The sequence below is a fragment of the Myotis lucifugus genome, unplaced genomic scaffold (genome assembly GCF_000147115.1).
Source record: "Myotis lucifugus unplaced genomic scaffold, Myoluc2.0 scaffold_45, whole genome shotgun sequence".
Classification (NCBI taxonomy): domain Eukaryota; kingdom Metazoa; phylum Chordata; class Mammalia; order Chiroptera; family Vespertilionidae; genus Myotis; species Myotis lucifugus.
The window spans coordinates 6434834-6451711 of record NW_005871093.1 but is presented as its reverse complement, the minus strand read 5'-3'; the positions used below and the strand labels follow the sequence as shown (position 1 = coordinate 6451711).

At 50.1% G+C, this 16878-nt stretch overlaps 1 long non-coding RNA gene and 1 other non-coding gene across 2 annotated transcripts; both read right to left on the bottom strand.

Annotated features, from left to right (window-relative positions):
* Window positions 1–1894: 1894 nt before the first annotated feature.
* Window positions 1895–7622, bottom strand: LOC106697084. The gene is made up of 2 exons (XR_001348108.2): window positions 4440–7622; window positions 1895–2186 (listed from the first exon to the last, which is right to left on the bottom strand). It is a non-coding gene; the product is annotated as an uncharacterized LOC106697084 (long non-coding RNA).
* A 6510-nt stretch (window positions 7623–14132) lies between these two features.
* Window positions 14133–14239, bottom strand: LOC111825902. Its single transcript, XR_002829138.1, has one exon. It is a non-coding gene; the product is annotated as a U6 spliceosomal RNA (small nuclear RNA).
* Between the last annotated feature and the right edge of the window lie 2639 nt (window positions 14240–16878).

Below are 16878 nucleotides of genomic sequence, written 5' to 3'. Positions count from 1 at the left end.
CATAAAAGTTACCATTTTAACGATTTAAAATGTACACTTACATTGTTGTGCAGCCATCACCCAAACTCAAATTGAAACTGCACACATGAAACATTAACTTCCCATCTCTTCTCCCCTGGCACTCTCTGTGTCCATGAATTTGACTACTCTAAGTACCTCATATAGACAGAATTATACAGAATTTGCCTTTTTGTGTCTTAGCATAAAATCCTCAAGGTTCATCCAGGTTGTGGAATGTGATAGAACTTTTTTCCTTCTTAAGACTGGATAATATTTTATGATATGGGTAGACCACATGTGTATTCATTCATTCATCTATCAATGAACATGTGGGTTGTTTCCACCTTTTGGCTATGGTGAATAATGCTGCTGTGAACGTAGTGTACAAATATCTGTTTGAGTCCCAGCTTTTAATTCTTTAAGGTATATACCTAAAAGTGGAATTTCCATGTCCTTAATTTTTTGAGGAACCACCATACCATTTTCCATAGCAGCTATAACATTGTAATTCCCACCAGGAATGCAAAAGGGTTTCAATTTTTCCACATCCTTATCACCACATATAATTTTCTGTTTTTGAAAACATAGTAATCCTAAGAGCTGTGACTTGGTGTCTCATTTTGGTTCTGGTTTGCCTTTCCCAGATGAATAATGATGTTGAGCACCTTTTTGTGTGTACCTTGCCATTTGTATAGCTTCTGTGGAGTACCTCCCTTATTTTTATCTTATTGCCATCTGTCATATTACCCATCTACTTAGGGTTTTTTTTCTCTCTCTTCACACTAGACTTTGCTCACTGCTGTATTCCCAGTTTCAGCACATAGTAGGTATTCAGCAAATATTTGTTGATTGAATGTCTAAATGCTTCCCTTGATGGTTTCTCAATCCATCTTCTACCTAGCTTCACCACCCAAAATGTTGTCTGTCTTACATTCTGCCATAAATAAACCTCTATGGAACAATAGTGCCATAAATAAACCTTTCCAAAGTAGACATGAGACTCAGTGTCTGATTCAGAGCCCTGCACCTAGAGCGATTCAAGCTCTCCCATAGCCCGACTCACTTGCCTTCAATCTGTCACTAAATTTGGCATTGTCTGCCTTCCCTGTCTCCTCGCCCACCAGCCAATGCTGTATCTCCCACTAGCCTTTATATTTGCTGCAGCACCTTTTTCTATTTCCATGTCCTTCAACACTCAGCTCCAGGGCCAACTCCCTTTCCAGGTGCCCATCCTCCCACCCCCTGTTGCCTGATCATCTCTGCCAGGGGCCTCATGCTCAGAGGCAAGGGCAGGAAAGACCCTGTGATGAGAGACCTGGCCAAGCCAGGCTGGTGTCTCCACTCACCAGAGTTCCCAGGCCCAGACAGTGGCTTATAGTGACCTTGACCTCAGAATTAGCTCTGCTCTTTCTCTCTTATTTTGCCCTACCTCTGCCACCCTCTCTCTGTGCCACCCTGTGTCTAGGATATGAACTTCATGAAGGCAGGGTTGGGTCATGGCTACCTCCATATATCCAACACCAGCAGAGGGGCAAGAATCATTGCTTGTTGAATTGAGTTGTCTGGGTTTTTTTGTCTGTCTCGAAGCTATTGTCTGTCCTCCTCCACCACCCCTTTTCCTCCCTCTCCACCCCTCAATTTACTCTGCTCTTTTTTTCTCTGGCTCTGCCTGTCTCTTTCCATTTATATTTTTGTATAATGGGAGGTAGACACACACCTTGGGGGCACTTGGCTTTGAAGTCATTCCCTCTCATCCGGTGCTTCTCAAAGTGTTTCCTCAACTCTCTGCATCAGAACCACCTTAAGTGCTTGTTAAATGGAATGGTGTCTGAGTGCTCTCCAGACCTACTCTAATGGCCATCTATTGCTGCGTAACAAATATTCCAAAACTTAATGACTCAAAACAACAACCATTTTATTATATCTCACAAGTTTGTGGATCAGAAATTTGGGCAGGACTTGTCTAAGTGACTCTTCTGCTCCATGAAGCATTAAATGGAATCACCTGGTGGTTTTCAGCTGATTAATGGTTGTGGATTGGAAGGTCTGGGCTCTGGTGGGGATGGCCGGAGGGCTGGGCTCAGCTTTCCTTCTTGCCTTCTCCAGGTAGTCTCAGGCCTCCTCTTGTGTTGTCACTAGCAGAGTTGTCAGGCTTCTCATATGGCAGCTCAGGGATCTGGAAGCAACTGTTCCAAAAGAGAGGAATTAGAAGCTGCTAATCTCTTAAAGCCAGAACTCAAAACACACATCACTTTCCCCATTTTCTATTTGTTAAAGCGGTTACAGAGCCTGTTCCATTTAAAATCGCACTCCCTCACTTATATTCAAAGGTGGGGGACATAGATTCCATCTCTTAATGGGAGGAGGGGCCCGGAATTGGTGGCCGTCTTTAATCTGCCGTATCTCTGGAGTCATACTCTTTGAGTTGGACCCACAGTCCCTCCTGAAATTGCAGAACTGATGCTATGGCCCTCATTGACACTAGAACTCATACTCCTCGTACTCCTCGTGCCTGGTGCTGTTCCCCTGCCCAAAGCCCAGATTGCTGCTGACTAGCTGTGTGGCGTTGTGAAAGCCTCACTGAGCCTCAGTTTTTCTGATCTGTAAGATGGGGCTAGTAATACCTGTCTCTGAGGGTTGTATTCCTTTTCTAATTATTATAGATCTTCTCACTGCCATAGCTTGCAGTGAATTGGTGATGTAGGGGAAAGGCCAGTGATGTTCTGGTGTCTTTTTACCTGGAAAATAATAAAACCTGGCATCTATATCCCTCTCCCCATCCGATACCTTAATTGTTCACTCTTTGCCCCTGGTCCAATCCATCAGTGTTTCTCTGCTGTTGTCCTTTCTCTCTCCGCACTCCCTTCCCTGCCACCCTGGTGCCCCCGCAGAGTCCAGCACTCTGCTGGGCCCACACTGTGTTCGAGAACCACACTGCCTCTTCCTCTCTGTGCCTCTCTGCCTGGCCCACCCCAGGCCTCTTCCTCTCCATTTCCTTCCTCTCCTTACAGCCTATCTCTCTCTCTTTGCAGAGCCTGGGAAATTGAGGAGTCCCTTGTGGCAGACGGGCAGGACTGACCTTGAAGCAGATCTTTAATAAAAAATGAGCAGAGGCGGCAGCCTTCCCTATTCACCTCCCCTAGGCTCACTCCTCCTTTAGGTCTCCTGCTTTCCTCTCAACTTGTAAATCTACCCTAAGGGGCCATTGCTCCGGTTTAAGCATCGCCTTCATTCGGGTCCTTTGGGAAGGTGCAGATCTCTGGGATGTAATGTGAAGGAAGGAAGCTTTTGCTGGGACCAGGGGAAGTGGTAGAGAGAGGAAGGGGCTATACTCTGAGATTGTGGGCTCTGCCTGCTCTGCCTTAGGACTTTACATGGGAATTCCCTCCCCTACCCAAGGCCTCACAACTGAGGCAATGGTTTAGCCCCACCCTGGCCCAAGGCCATCCCTGGCTGGAGTTGGGGGATTATGCACTCGGGGGACTTGGAATTAAATTCCCCACAGACCCAGGTTCCCCTTAGTCTGGACCCAGGAGTGAGAGTGGCCCACTTTGAACTCTGCCGTATCCCAGAGATTATGCTCATCCTCATTACCTCTAATTCTCACAATGAGCCCATGAGCTGAGGATCATTGTCCATCTCACAGATGAGATCACTGAGGGTCAGCGAGGTTCAGAGCTGCCCATAGCCCCCTAATCCATAGGTGACCTGGCCAATGACTTGAGCCATAATCTGGCTGACTCAAAGCCAAGCTTGTCCCCTGAACCACTGGCCTCAGAGCTGTGCATAGGTCTTATTTCTACTTCCCAAGTCTGCGGCCCTGGCCCCTGCCATGACCAGGGCATAGAGCTCCTTCTCCTCCCTGAGGCTTGAATCCACTCAGGCCCTCGAATGTGGATCCTATGGGAGGGACAGACCTCCTAGAACCAGATTGCCAATTCCTCAGCTCTTCATATGTCCCCTTCTCCCCCTGGACCTCTTGGGACCCCAGAGCCCACCGTGAGCTGTCCACATGGTGGGTGTGTGACTCTGGCCAGTGGAGCTACTCTGCCCCTTAGTTCTTGACAGGGTATATAGGAGGTGTAGATATACGTATGGATGTGTGTGCACAGAACGTGGATATAGTGTTGTAAAGATGTGGGGAAATGAGTAAATGAATTTGCAAATTAATGAATGAGTGAGAAGTCATTCAAATGGATAAGTGAATGAGGCACTGAGTCAGTGAACTCTGCCCTCCCAGCAAGGTAGAGGCAGAGCGAAGAGATTGTGTCCTTTGTGAGCTCCCCCTCCCTATGAGGCCCACAGTGACAGAGAAGCCCACCAAATGTTCATTCTCTGCTTCCCGAGAAGAGAATTGTCAATGGGACATGAATGCCCATCCAAGGACTATATCTCCCAACATTCCTTGCACGTATATAAACCATGTGACTAATTCTCACCAATGGAATGTAGGCAGAAGTGACATTTTCCTGGAAAAGCCACCTAAAGAGCAGGTGGCCCTCTTTGTCCTCTTCTCCTGTCTGTTGGCAGGATGCTCAAAACTCCAAGGCCCTGGGGAGGGGAGAGAGAGCCACAAGATGGAAGGAGTTTGGGTACCTGTATCATCACATGGAGAAGAGCTGCCTGCTGACCAAGAACATCAGCATAAGACTGTTATAGAATGAGAAATAATAAGTAGTGATAAGTTACTGAAATTTTAGAGTTTGTTATAGCAGCTAACATTGCCCTAACTAACACACTTATATAAATTAACTAGAGGCCCAGTGCATGAAATTTGTGCACGGGTAGGGTCCCTAGTGGCTGCCTGCCGGGGCCGTCCTTCATTCCCCACCGCCCCCTGGTGGTCAGCGCATGTCATAGCGAGCAATCAGACTCCCAGTAGGTTGAGCTCCGGAGGGGACACTGCATATTAGGCTTTTATATAGAGAGGTTATTCATTGTCAAGCTATGGATTTTAGCCTTGAAACACTCAAGCAGGGGCTGTGGAGACTCTTGACAGGTGTCTGTGATGAGGGCCAGCTAGGTCCTTCATCCTTTGCCTGCCATCAGTGGGTAGGGAAGTGGGGACAGATAGCATGACCATACTGCTTTCTCCTCACCTCTCACATTCATGAAAGGGTTAATGTTGCTCCTGAGTTGGGAAGGACTCAGGTGCAGGGGTTAAAAATGACTAATTAGACAAAACTAATCTACAGTGTTAGAAGTCAGAGTGGTTATCCTTGGGAAGTGGTGACTAGAAAGGGTACAGGAAGGCTAGTAATATTCTGTTTCTTGATCTGGATGCTGGGTACATGGATGTGTTCAATTTGTGAAAATTAATTGAGCTGTATATGGAAGATTTCTACACTTTCTGGGTGCATATCATATTTTAAGAAAAAATAATTAATGCCCAGGAGAGGGAATGCTAGAGTGAGGAGAGAAAATGAGTGAAAGAAGACGGGATGGAAACAAGATGAGAACGTCAGCAAAGGGACAAAGGAGGGTTTGGGGCAGGGCAGAGGGCAGCCCTGCCCCTTTAGCCATCGCTGTAGCCTTAGACATACGCCTTTTCTCTGTCCTTGGCAGGTCACTGTAATCATCACCCACCACCCATTGTCCCTCCATCTTACACTGGGCACCTACTATGTCCAGGAAGCATTCAGACTGTCCCCCTAGTGGGTGTCCTGGCCTGAGGACCCTTACCCCCAAGAAGTGTGTGGCGAGCTATCCTTGGAGGCCTGGGGCAGAGGCCCCTCCACATTTTCCAACCTGGTCAAGGCACTGGTGGGGGGTGAGAAGGGAGTAGGGGAGGCTGCAGAGATAGCAGCTGAGGCTATCTTGAAGGATGTGACCCAGTTTTATCTCCAGCATCTGTCTCTCAGCAGAATAGTTTCCAGTCACCTGAACCCATTGCACACATCCACATAACACACACGCATCCAACTCACACAGCTCACATGTATCTCACATCCATGCCACATGCATGTCCCCATGCTCCTATATATGCCCCATATACACGGCCCATAGACACATCCCAATTACCTGTCCCACACCTGTGCCTCATATGCACATCCTGTGCACACACCCCATACATGTGCCACAGTCATGCCTCATTGCTGTTGTTATGTGCCATTGAGTTCGCTCTGATTCCTGGTGATTCCTGTAAATGAGTGATGGTCACGATGTCCTGTCCTCAATAGCTCTGCTCAGCTGGGCTCATGTCTGTGGCTCCTTTTATGGAGTTCATCCATATTTGGTCTTCCTCTTTTCCTGCTGCTTTCTATTTTTCCCAGCATTATTGCTTTTTCCAAAGAACCCTGCTTTCTCATGAAGTGCCCAAAGTAGGACAGCTTCAGTTTGTCATTTTTGCCTCCAGCAATGTTTCAGGCTTACTTGCTCTAGGATCCATGCCTTGTCTACTCATCAACGTACACACACTCACAAACCTATCAACACCTCCTCTACACCTGTACAACCCTCAGACACACATCGCATCACACAACTCCTGACATACACAGCACACACTTATACACACCAACATGTACATCCATGCACAGAAACATGCACCAGCAAGATGTGCTGGGACAGAGATGCCTAGAGATGGCCTGCCTATGGGAGAAGCACATCCACAATGAACCAGACCCTCAGGGACCCAGAGGTAGGAGTGGATTGACTGAGGGTCCCTTCATGGGATACTAGCCCGGGTGCATCTCTTCTATGAGGCCTGACTGTGGTCCCAGAGGAGCCTTCTCCGAGCTGTGGAAATCCTTACATGAAAGGACAGATAACTCATGTCCTTGCAGGGATCTGCCAGAGCCCCAGACTCAGCCCGAGCTGACCCAGCAGGCTGAGTGAGCTGGGGGCAGGGCTGGGAAGCAGAGCCAGGAAGGAACTCCTGGGAGTTCCCGGGCCTTGGACTGGACCAACCCCAGCCTGCCCACTCCAGCGGCCCTGTTCTGGGGAGAGGCAGATGACTTGGGGCAGGCTGTCAGTGTGGGACAGGGAGAGAGCTGGCCTGTCTGGAAAAGGCCCGCACATGTGTGCGTGCACACATGCAGCATTTATGCACTTAATTACACACTAAAAACCTCCCAATGCACTAATGTCAGCAGGGTCTCTTTCTCCCCCCTGGTCTTGCTTTAATTACTCCTTCAGGGACCCTGGCAGGCTGAATTTGCTTTTTGAGCTAGAGGCCAGCCTGCTCAACTCAGATAAACACTCACAAACCTATCTATGCCTCCTCTACACCTGTACAACCCTCAGACACACATTGAATCACACAACTCCTGACATACACGCACATACTTAACCCTACACCAACATGGGCCCCACATGTGCATCCATGCACAAAAACATGCACCAGCAAGATGTGCTTGTGTGTTATGTGTGCAATGGATTCAGGTGACTAGAATCATGCTGGCCCAGCCCTGTGTGTGTGTGTGGCGGGGGGGTTGGGAGGGAAGTAGTGAGACCCTGTGCATCTGTGAGGCCTGTGGCTGCTCCTCAGACCCCTGCTTCTTTATCTCTGGCTCTTGCATGGCCGAGCCAGAGCCCTCCTCCCAGCAGCCCCACCCTCAGACCAGGAGGCATCTTGTGAGCCACAGGGGGCCCTGACCTCCTAGTGAGGAAAATCCCAAGGATAGTCACCAACTATTGAGTGCCCACTGTGTGTTGTAACCTTGGATACTTAATCCTGCCAGCCAGCCTGGCAATGGGCCTCATCAGCTCATTTTACTGGTGTGGAAGCTGAAGCCAGAGAAGTTAATTTGCTCAAGGCTCTACAGCAGCAATGGCGAACCTATGACACGCATGTCAGAGGTGACACGCGAACTCATTTTTTGGTTGATTTTTGTTAAATGGCATTTAAATATATAAAATAAATATCAAAGATATAAGTCTTTGTTTTACTATGGTTGCAAATATCAAAAAATTTCTATATGTGACACGGCACCAGAGTTAAGTTAGGGTTTTTCAAAATGCTGACTCGCCGAGCTCAAAAGTTTCGCCATCACTGCTCTACAGCCTTGGGGACCTGGAGGGGTGGGGAGGTATAGAGTGAGGTGAACTCTTTTTTATTTTATTTTATTGACTGGTTTTGAGAGAGAGAGAGAGAGAGAGAGGAAGAAAGGGAGGGGGGGGAGAGAGAGAGAGAGAGAGAGAGAGAGAGAGAGAGAGAGATTTGTCGTTCCACTTATTTCTGCATTCATTGGTTGCCTCTTGTATGTGCCCTGACTGGGGATCAAACCTGCAACCTTGGTGTGTTTGCACGACGCTCTAACCAACTGAGCTGCCTGGCCAGGGCACAGCGGGAGGTGAGCTCTTGTTGGCCTTCAGCAGCCTCATCTTCTAGGCTGTCCTTCAGGACTACTCCAGCCTTCTGGACTCTTCCTTCTGGAAGGTTCTGTTGAACTGGGAAGCATGATGTTCAATTTATAATGAAGCACAGTGCCACAGTTTGTGTTCTATCTTCACGTTTTGCTCCTCTGAATACCTTCTATACGGCTATTTAGCTTTCTCTTTAAATCAGCTCCTGTTTGTACTCAGCCTGTATGAGCAATGCAGGCCAGAATGTACTGTTTCTACCCTTTAAACACACATCGCAATAAATGTGTCTAAGTCACGTCAGGGCCCGTTAGGGAGACCTTGCCTGGCACCAATCACCGGTCGTGGCCTCTGCTTCCGTGCCAGCACTCTCCCCCCTCTCCTGTGGCCTCTGCCACAGTCCTTCCCTCCCAACAGTGGAGCCATGACCTTGCTCCTCCCCTCTGGAAGGTACCTTGGGCTGGTGTCTGCTCAGGCTTCTGTGAGGACTCAGGTCCCACCCACCAATCACTGCTGGCAAGGTCACTTGACTTGAGCCTCAGTTGCTAATTGTCCCCACATCCCCATGCCCAGTAGGTGCCTAAGACAGAGAAACTGTCCCGTAAAGGCAGCTAAAGCTGCACTGGGCTCATACTGGGGTGGGGCTGGCTGGGCAGTTCCTCTCTGCTTTCCTGTTTGTGACAGAGGCCTCCTCACAGGCATGCAAGGAGATGGCAGCCGTGGAAGTTTCTGGGCGAGAACAAGGTGCTCTTCATATACACTTCATATACACACACCACATATCATATACACATACTACTTGTACCACCCCACACATACATAAGCACATTACATATCACACACACCACGCAACACACATACTCACACACAAAATCACCCCAGCCCATGAAAAGAGCATTTCCATTTCCAATCACCCCTATCCAGCCCCACCAGCCCGCCTGCCCCTGTCCCTGGCAGGAGGGAAGTTAACCTAATTACTGGCCTGCAGTCTGCCTAGCACGAGGCTCTCAGCCTGGCTGGGAGAATATTAACACCTGCAGGAACCCAGGAGGGAGCAGCACAGCGGAGGGAAGTTATTTTTAGTCAGTGGAGGTGGGGTTTGCAGTGGAGCTGAGCTGGTGGCTTAGGGAGGAAGGGGCTACACAGAGTGATGAAGAGCTATGGTCAGGCAGACCAGGCAGCCTGGCTGTGACCTCTCCTAAGAGGGACCAGGCCAGCCTGAGGCTCCCAGGAAGGGGGGAGGGGGCTGAGAGAAGGGGAGTGGCTTGCCAAGACTTCCTACCAGAGCTGTCCGACTGGGCTGGGTTGCCAGCTGGGGAGAATGTGAAATGGCTCTAAAATGGGGAGAAGGCTCTGTGTGATCTGACAGCCTCCCTCCCACACTCACAGGCAGACATACAGGATGGGAGAGCAGGGTGGTGCTTCTCTGTCAGGCCTCTGAGAGTAGCTGGGCAGTTGCAGGTGCTGTGACTTCCTCAAGGCATGTCAGTCTGTGAATGGCCGGTCCCTCCATTCAGGCCCCTGATCTGAGGTCAACACCCTCCTCCATCCCTTAAGGAATGCTGCCAAGAACCTGCCTGCCAGCAGGGGGCACAGTGGGAGCATCTCCCCTCCAGAAGCACATAGACTTCAGAGCATAGTGAGCCAGGAACCCAAGAAATCCAAGGTTCTGGTTTCAAGAGACAGAACCAACCCACATGCAGGGAGAATCTGCCCCGTGGTGGAGGGAGCTACTGGGAGACACGAGATGTCTAAGACACAGCCCTACAGAGGCTGCAGGCACCTTGCTGAAGGGCGAAAGTTCTGCAGCTGGACTTCCAGGGTTTCAATCCCAGCTCCCTTTACCTGCCGTGTGACCTTGGACAAGCTCCTCAATAGTCGTACCCACCTTCAAATGTGATGAGGAGTAAAGGGATTATGCCTGCAAAACACTTAGGAGGGGTACACCAGTTTCCTGTGCTATTGTAACGATGATTACAAATTTAGTGGCTTAAAACAACACAAACTTATTATGTAACAGTTTTGTAGGTTAGAAGTTCTAAAACCAAGTGTCAGCAGGGCTGCGCTCCTTCAGAGGCTGTGGGGGAGAATCTGTTTCCTTGCCTGCCTTTGCAGAAGCCATCTGCATTTCTTGGCTCGTGGCCCCTCCCTCCATCTTCAAGGCTCAGTGTAGCATCTCTAAATCTCTCTCTCTCTGACCTGCTTCTGTCATCACATCTCCTCCTCTGATTCTGACTCTCCTGCCCCTCTTTGTAAGAACTCTTGTGGTCACAGCAGGCCCAACCAAGTAGCAGGGAGAATCACCCCCTCTTAAAGTCTTTAATTGAACCACAACTACAAAGTCCTCTTTGCCATGGTAGGTGACATATTAACAGGTTCCAGAGATTAGGATGTGGACATCTTTGGGGGCCATTATTCTGCCTCCCACAAGGAGGCTTGGGAAGCAGTGAGTGCTCAGCAGACATGAGAGAGGGAAAAAATGCTCACTGCATGGATAGGGTGATCCAGTCCCACAGCTGAGGGATGGTTTAGCCAATAAGGGTTTCCAGGGGCTGCTGGGGAAAGTTGGCCCTGTTTTAGGCAAAAAGAAACATCAGGATAAGGTACTAGAGACATTACAACAAACCCCTGTACACAGCTCTTTACAGTTTGTAAAGGGCTTTTCATGATGATGTCATAGATGAGGAAACTGCGACTCACCAAATGGGTGATGCTTCACCCAAGGTCACTCAAGTATAAATAACAGTCAGGATTTGAATCCAGGACTGTTTGACTCCCAGTCTCAGGGGTCTTCCCACCACACCCTAGGTGCCTCTGCCCACCACAACTGATAAATGCATGATGGATTAGAGGCCAGAAAGCCGGGAAAGCTGGGAGTGGGCCCCAGGAGAAGTGCACAGGGCATTAGGCTTGGGGTCCAGCCGCCAGAGCTTCCATCCTGCACTGTCACTCAAGCTGTGTGAGCTTGGGCAATCACCTCGTCCATAAAAGGGCTGGTAATGGGTGGTTGCTACGTAAAATGACAAGACCCATGTATCAGCACAGGGAGTGGTGCTAGAGTGTGGGATTAGCTCAATAACATGCTTTGCAAAGATACACATTTGATTTTTAATTTCACAAGCAATACTCATTGTACATTCTGGCCACTATTGCAAGGGATTTCTCACTGCAATATTTAACTATCAAAGTATATTTGTTTCCTGAGGTGGCTGTAACAAACCACCACAAACTGAGCGGCTGAAACAATAGAAATGTGTTGTCTCACCATCCTGGAGGCCAAAGGCAGAGTTGACTACTTATGAGGGCCATGAGAGAAACCTGTCCCAGGCTTCTCCCTTGCCTTCTGGTGGTTTGTGGGCAATTTTTGGCGTTCCTGGGCTTGGAGACGCACCACCCCTGTTCTCCCTGTGCACATGTCTGTGTGCAAATGTCTCTTTTTTATAAGGTCACCAGTCATTTTAGGGGCCCACCATACTTTAGTGTGATCTCACCTTAACTAATACATCTGCCACAACCCTATTTCCAAATAAGGTCCCATTCTCAAGTGCTTGTTAGGACTTCAACATATGAATGTTTAGGGACACAATTCAACCTACAACTTAAAATACAGAGTAAAAATCTGGGAGCACCCTACAAACAACACACACTCCAAAGACACCTTCCTTCTCCATTCTAGAGATTCTGGAATACATTCTAGAACACACACTAACTGGCATGTATTCCTTCAAGACCTTTTTGTATGCATTTACATTCAAACACAATAGGTTTTTGGGAGTGTTTTATTGTGTATGGAATCATTTAATACACGTTTGTTTTCACTCAGTAAGTTGTGGAGAGCCTTTCTTGTCAGATGAGCGCTTCATTTATTAGCTTTGACTTCAGGGAGGTTGATGGGGTAGATAAAACCACTGGGAAACCACCCCAAAGCCAGCATCTGGACCCTCCCCTCTGGCTAAAGCATGGCTAGAAGGTCAGCAATTCGGTGCTGTGCTGGGGGCGGGGAGCTTGATCTCTAGGCCAGCTCTCCAGTTTCTCTGGTCAATGAAAGGAAATACAAACCTATAGAAATTTTTATGAGTTTATGTGAGAACATGCCCAGAAGTAAGACCTTAGCGGGTTGAGAAAATGCTCTGGAGAATGGTAGTTATGCAGTTTTTAAAAAATGCATTTAGAATCAAAGAAGAGAAAGTAAGAAAGGTTACATAAAATCCATTGGTAGAAGGTTAAGGAGGCATGAGAAAGCAAATTGGGGAAATTCCTCGGATTGGATAAAAAGCAAAATGGAGAGAGACTTCTTTTACGTTGGTGGATACAGGAGAGTTAACATTTAACATGTACAGCACATAGAGATGGTATGCAGGCAGCAAGATAACAAAGAGGAGTCTCATGTTTGTGCTCTGGCGCCTGCAGTTGTGCCTCCGAGGGGTCTGGGAAAGAAAATTACTCTGACATTTCTGTCATCACATAAGAACAATGTGATGAGCTGCATAAGAACAATGGACAGGGCTGCGTGGGGTATGAAGATTGACCTTGGCTAAGAAAGCTATAGGACGGGGACGTGACTACCTGCTCTGACCTGCCCAGTTAGGAATTTATGTCCAGACCATTCTGTGTGGGTACTTTCCATCACTGAGCTTGTCAGGTCTGCCAAGGAGTCCCCTTTACGTTCACACGCTGCAGAAGGGGCCCCACTCCATGGCAGTATTAAAATATTTGACCATCAGGAGCACTTCGGCACTGGCTAATCAGTTCGGAAGATGCCATGCTGCCAGGCATTACCCCTTTACCAAGGGGAGGGCCAGGGTGTCCCAGGGGATGAACTGGCAGATTGGGGCAGCAGCTGTTGATTAGTTGGCTGGTGTATTTATTTCACAACCAGATCAGCTGTACTGGTGCAAGCCAGTGGAAGACCAACCCACCTGGCCCTCCTTTTGGCATCTGGTTCTGGGTGGCCCTATTCGACTTTGAGGGAATTTAATTTAGCATCCAGAAGAGGAAGAGGAGTTAAGAAAAACACAGTTTTGGTTGGTCAGCTCCCCTGCTTTCAGAAGTTGCTCCCAGCAGTGAGCCCATAGGCCCAGGATGGCAGGCAGGGGAGGGTGTGGGTGGCCTCTTAAAGTGGGTTAATTGAGGAGATCCATCTTGAGATGTCTGGGAAGCACTCTTGTGAAACTCAGAAATGCAAGCACTGGGAGGCCCCAGGCCCAGTGCCCTTGTGGGGCCTGCTGGGGGAGCTGCTGCAGATGCCTACACAGCTGCAGGCCTCAGGCCCTGGGCCTTTCCCCCCTGGGTTTGTATTACTTAATCCTCCTCCACCCGCTTCTGTGGCCTGCCTTGCTGTCTATACAGGGAGGAGCCCAGGGTTCCCCATTAACAGAAGTGGGAAGTTATCCCCCAAGCTGCTCTGCCAACTCATTTTGTGGGGCATGGCCTTGAGTGTATTGCGCAAGGCTAATGGGGAGGAGGGAGTTTTCTTCCCAGACCCACTTCCCCCTGTTAGTTCCCTGCACTGATATTGTCTCTGGGCCCTGCCTCCAAACCTGGGTGCCAGTTACCACAGCCTTCCCTGGACTCCCTCCCACCTGCATTATCCCTGTTTGAAAGTGGCTGCCCCTCCAGCCTGAGTGATCAGAGACCAGACAGGTCATGGAGCCAGATTTGGCTCTGGAATGCTAATCCTCACTCCACCACCTGACCTTGACAGTCCCAAGAAGCAGTTTTGTAGCCTCAGCCACTGTCTCCCCCTCCAGGCTACTTGGTGGAACTGCAGTATAAATCTCTCCTATGCAGAGAGGTCAGGGTCATTCACTCTGCTTTCCTTTTTTTTTTTTTTAAATATGGAACGCTTCACGAATTTGCGTGTCATCCTTGCGCAGGGGCCATGCTAATCTTCTCTGTATCGTTCCAATTTTAGTATATGTGCTGCCGAAGCGAGCACCACTCTGCTTTCCTTAATAAAATTACCCAACTTGGCTATGTCTCCCTTGGATTAAATGGCAGCCTCTGCAGAACCAACTCTTTCACCATCTAATTACCCTCATTGTGGGTGCCCCACTGCTTCCACACCAGCCTCCTCAGCTCTCTAAAGTCTGGTTCTTGCCTTCTCCTGGCAAAGGCTCAGCCAGCTCATTATGGTCATTAACACCACTAGTGGCCCAGTGCACGAATTCACGCACATTGAAAGGAAATTAATTAGAAGAAATATTTTAATATCACTATTTGCTCTTTCTCTATAATAGAAGTGTCAACCAAATTCACGATCAACAATGACAGATCGAAACACATGCGTGCGATTGGCACCAGCAAGAGCTTTATATGTATCAATATATATGATATATATGTATATATATCAATATATATATATAGATATATATGTATATATATATCTATATCTATATATTAAACTTGCTTAATTAGGCCTGCTTTCTGATTTAGCTAAACTTTTTCCAGCCCAGTGAAGCACCTCAACTTTTCTTTCAGGTAATTGTCAGCAACACAGTAGTAAATATCAATATGAAGCAGATTATTGTAGATCATGCACAGGAGAACAAAGGGTAAAATATTTAACTGCAGTGTTTGACTATATTCTGCACAGTGAGAAAACCTGAAGTCATTTTCAAGGTCCACCATTTCTTACTTCTTTTCAGTTGGGTCAAGTTTCTAAATCTCCGTTTTCCGGCTAATTAAAAGAAAAATAGGATTCCACTGAGTCTCCTATCTACCTACTCCAGGACTTCTGTGAGGATCAAATGAGATGAACCATGGGAAAATGCTTCACAGACATTTGGTTAAAGTGTGAAATGTTTCCACCTGGCTATAAAGCAGGTCTGTTCCTGGGCTGAAGAAACTGCAAGGAGGCTAGTCACTAGGGAGCAGAAGCTGGGCGTGGCTACTTGACATCATTACTCAGATGCTTAGCATATTAGCCTTTTATATATACACTAGGGGCCCGGTGCACGAAATTCATGTACGGGGAAGGAGGGGTCCCTCAGCCCGATCTGCACCCTCTCCAATCTGGGAGCCCTCAGGGGATGTCCTACTGACGGCTTAGACCTGCTCCCCATGGTCCTCTGCTCTCTGTGGACCTGCCTGCTTGATGCCACCATAGGCCCTGGTGTCTGCTCTCTGTAGGGGACTGCCTGTCCTTCGCTGCTGGGGTCAGGGGCAAGCAGCGCCCTGCTGTTTTCTCTCTGGCTCGCCACCGCAGGGGCAAGCAGGGCCCTGGTGTCTGCTCTCTGTGGGGGCCCTGCAAGGGACTGCTTGCCCCTCGCTGCCACGGACAGTGGCAAGCAGGGCCCTGCTGTCTGCTCACTCGCTGCAGGGGACGTTCCCGCCCCGTTCCTGGCCGCTTGGGTGTGCGCCAGCTGGGAGTGCCTGGGTCCTGGGGATGTTCTCACCCCAACCCCGCCGCTTGGCACCTGCAAGCGTAGGCCCGGCATTCCGGACTTTGGCCGCTCTGGGCCTATGCACGGGCCTACAGGCTCAGAGCGGCCTGGCTCCAGAGGACGCCTGTCCCTGTGACAGGGCTGTGGCCAGTTTCCCCTCCTGTCCCAGCCACTCCTGCTGGGTTTCCCCTCAGCTCCCAGGCGCTGTGGCTGGTTTCCCCTCCCGCTCCCAGGCCCTTTGGCAGGTTTCCCCTCAGCTCCCAGGCGCTGTGGCGGGTTTCCCCTCAGCTCCCAGGGCTGTGGCGGGTTTCCCCTCAGCTCCCAGGCGCTGTGGCGGGTTTCCCCTCAGCTCCCAGGCCCTGTGGTGGGTTTCCCCTCCCGTTCCCAGGCGCTGTGGCGGGTTTCCCCTCAGCTCCCAGGCACTGTGGCGGGTTTCCCCTCCCGTTCCCAGGCGCTGTGGCGGGTTTCCCCTCAGCTCCCAGGCGCTGTGGCGGGTTTCCCCTCAGCTCCCAGGCCCTGTGGTGGGTTTCCCCTCCCGTTCCCAGGCGCTGTGGCGGGTTTCCCCTCAGCTCCCAGGCACTGTGGCGGGTTTCCCCTCCCGTTCCCAGGCGCTGTGGCGGGTTTCCCCTCAGCTCCCAGGCGCTGTGGCGGGTTTCCCCTCAGCTCCCAGGCGCTGTGGCGGGTTTCCCCTCAGCTCCCAGGCGCTGTGGCGGGTTTCCCCTCAGCTCCCAGGCCCTGTGGTGGGTTTCCCCTCCCGTTCCCAGGCGCTGTGGCGGGTTTCCCCTCCCGTTCCCAGGCGCCGTGGCGGGTTTCCCCTCCCGCTCCCGGGCGCTGTGGCGGGTTTCCCCTCAGCTCCCAGGCACTGTGGCGGGTTTCCCCTCCCGTTCCCAGGCGCTGTGGCGGGTTTCCCCTCAGCTCCCAGGCACTGTGGCGGGTTTCCCCTCAGCTCCCAGGGCTGTGGCGGGTTTCCCCTCAGCTCCCAGGCGCTGTGGTGGGTTTCCCCTCAGCTCCCAGGCGCCTTGGCGGGTTCCCCCTCAGCTCCCAGGCACCTTGGCGGGTTCCCCCTCAGCTCCCAGGCGCTGTGGCGGGTTTCCCCTCAGCTCCCAGGCGCTGTGGTGGGTTTCCCCTCAGCTCCCAGGCACCTTGGCGGGTTCCCCCTCAGCTCCCAGGCGCTTTAGGTGGTTTCCCCTCA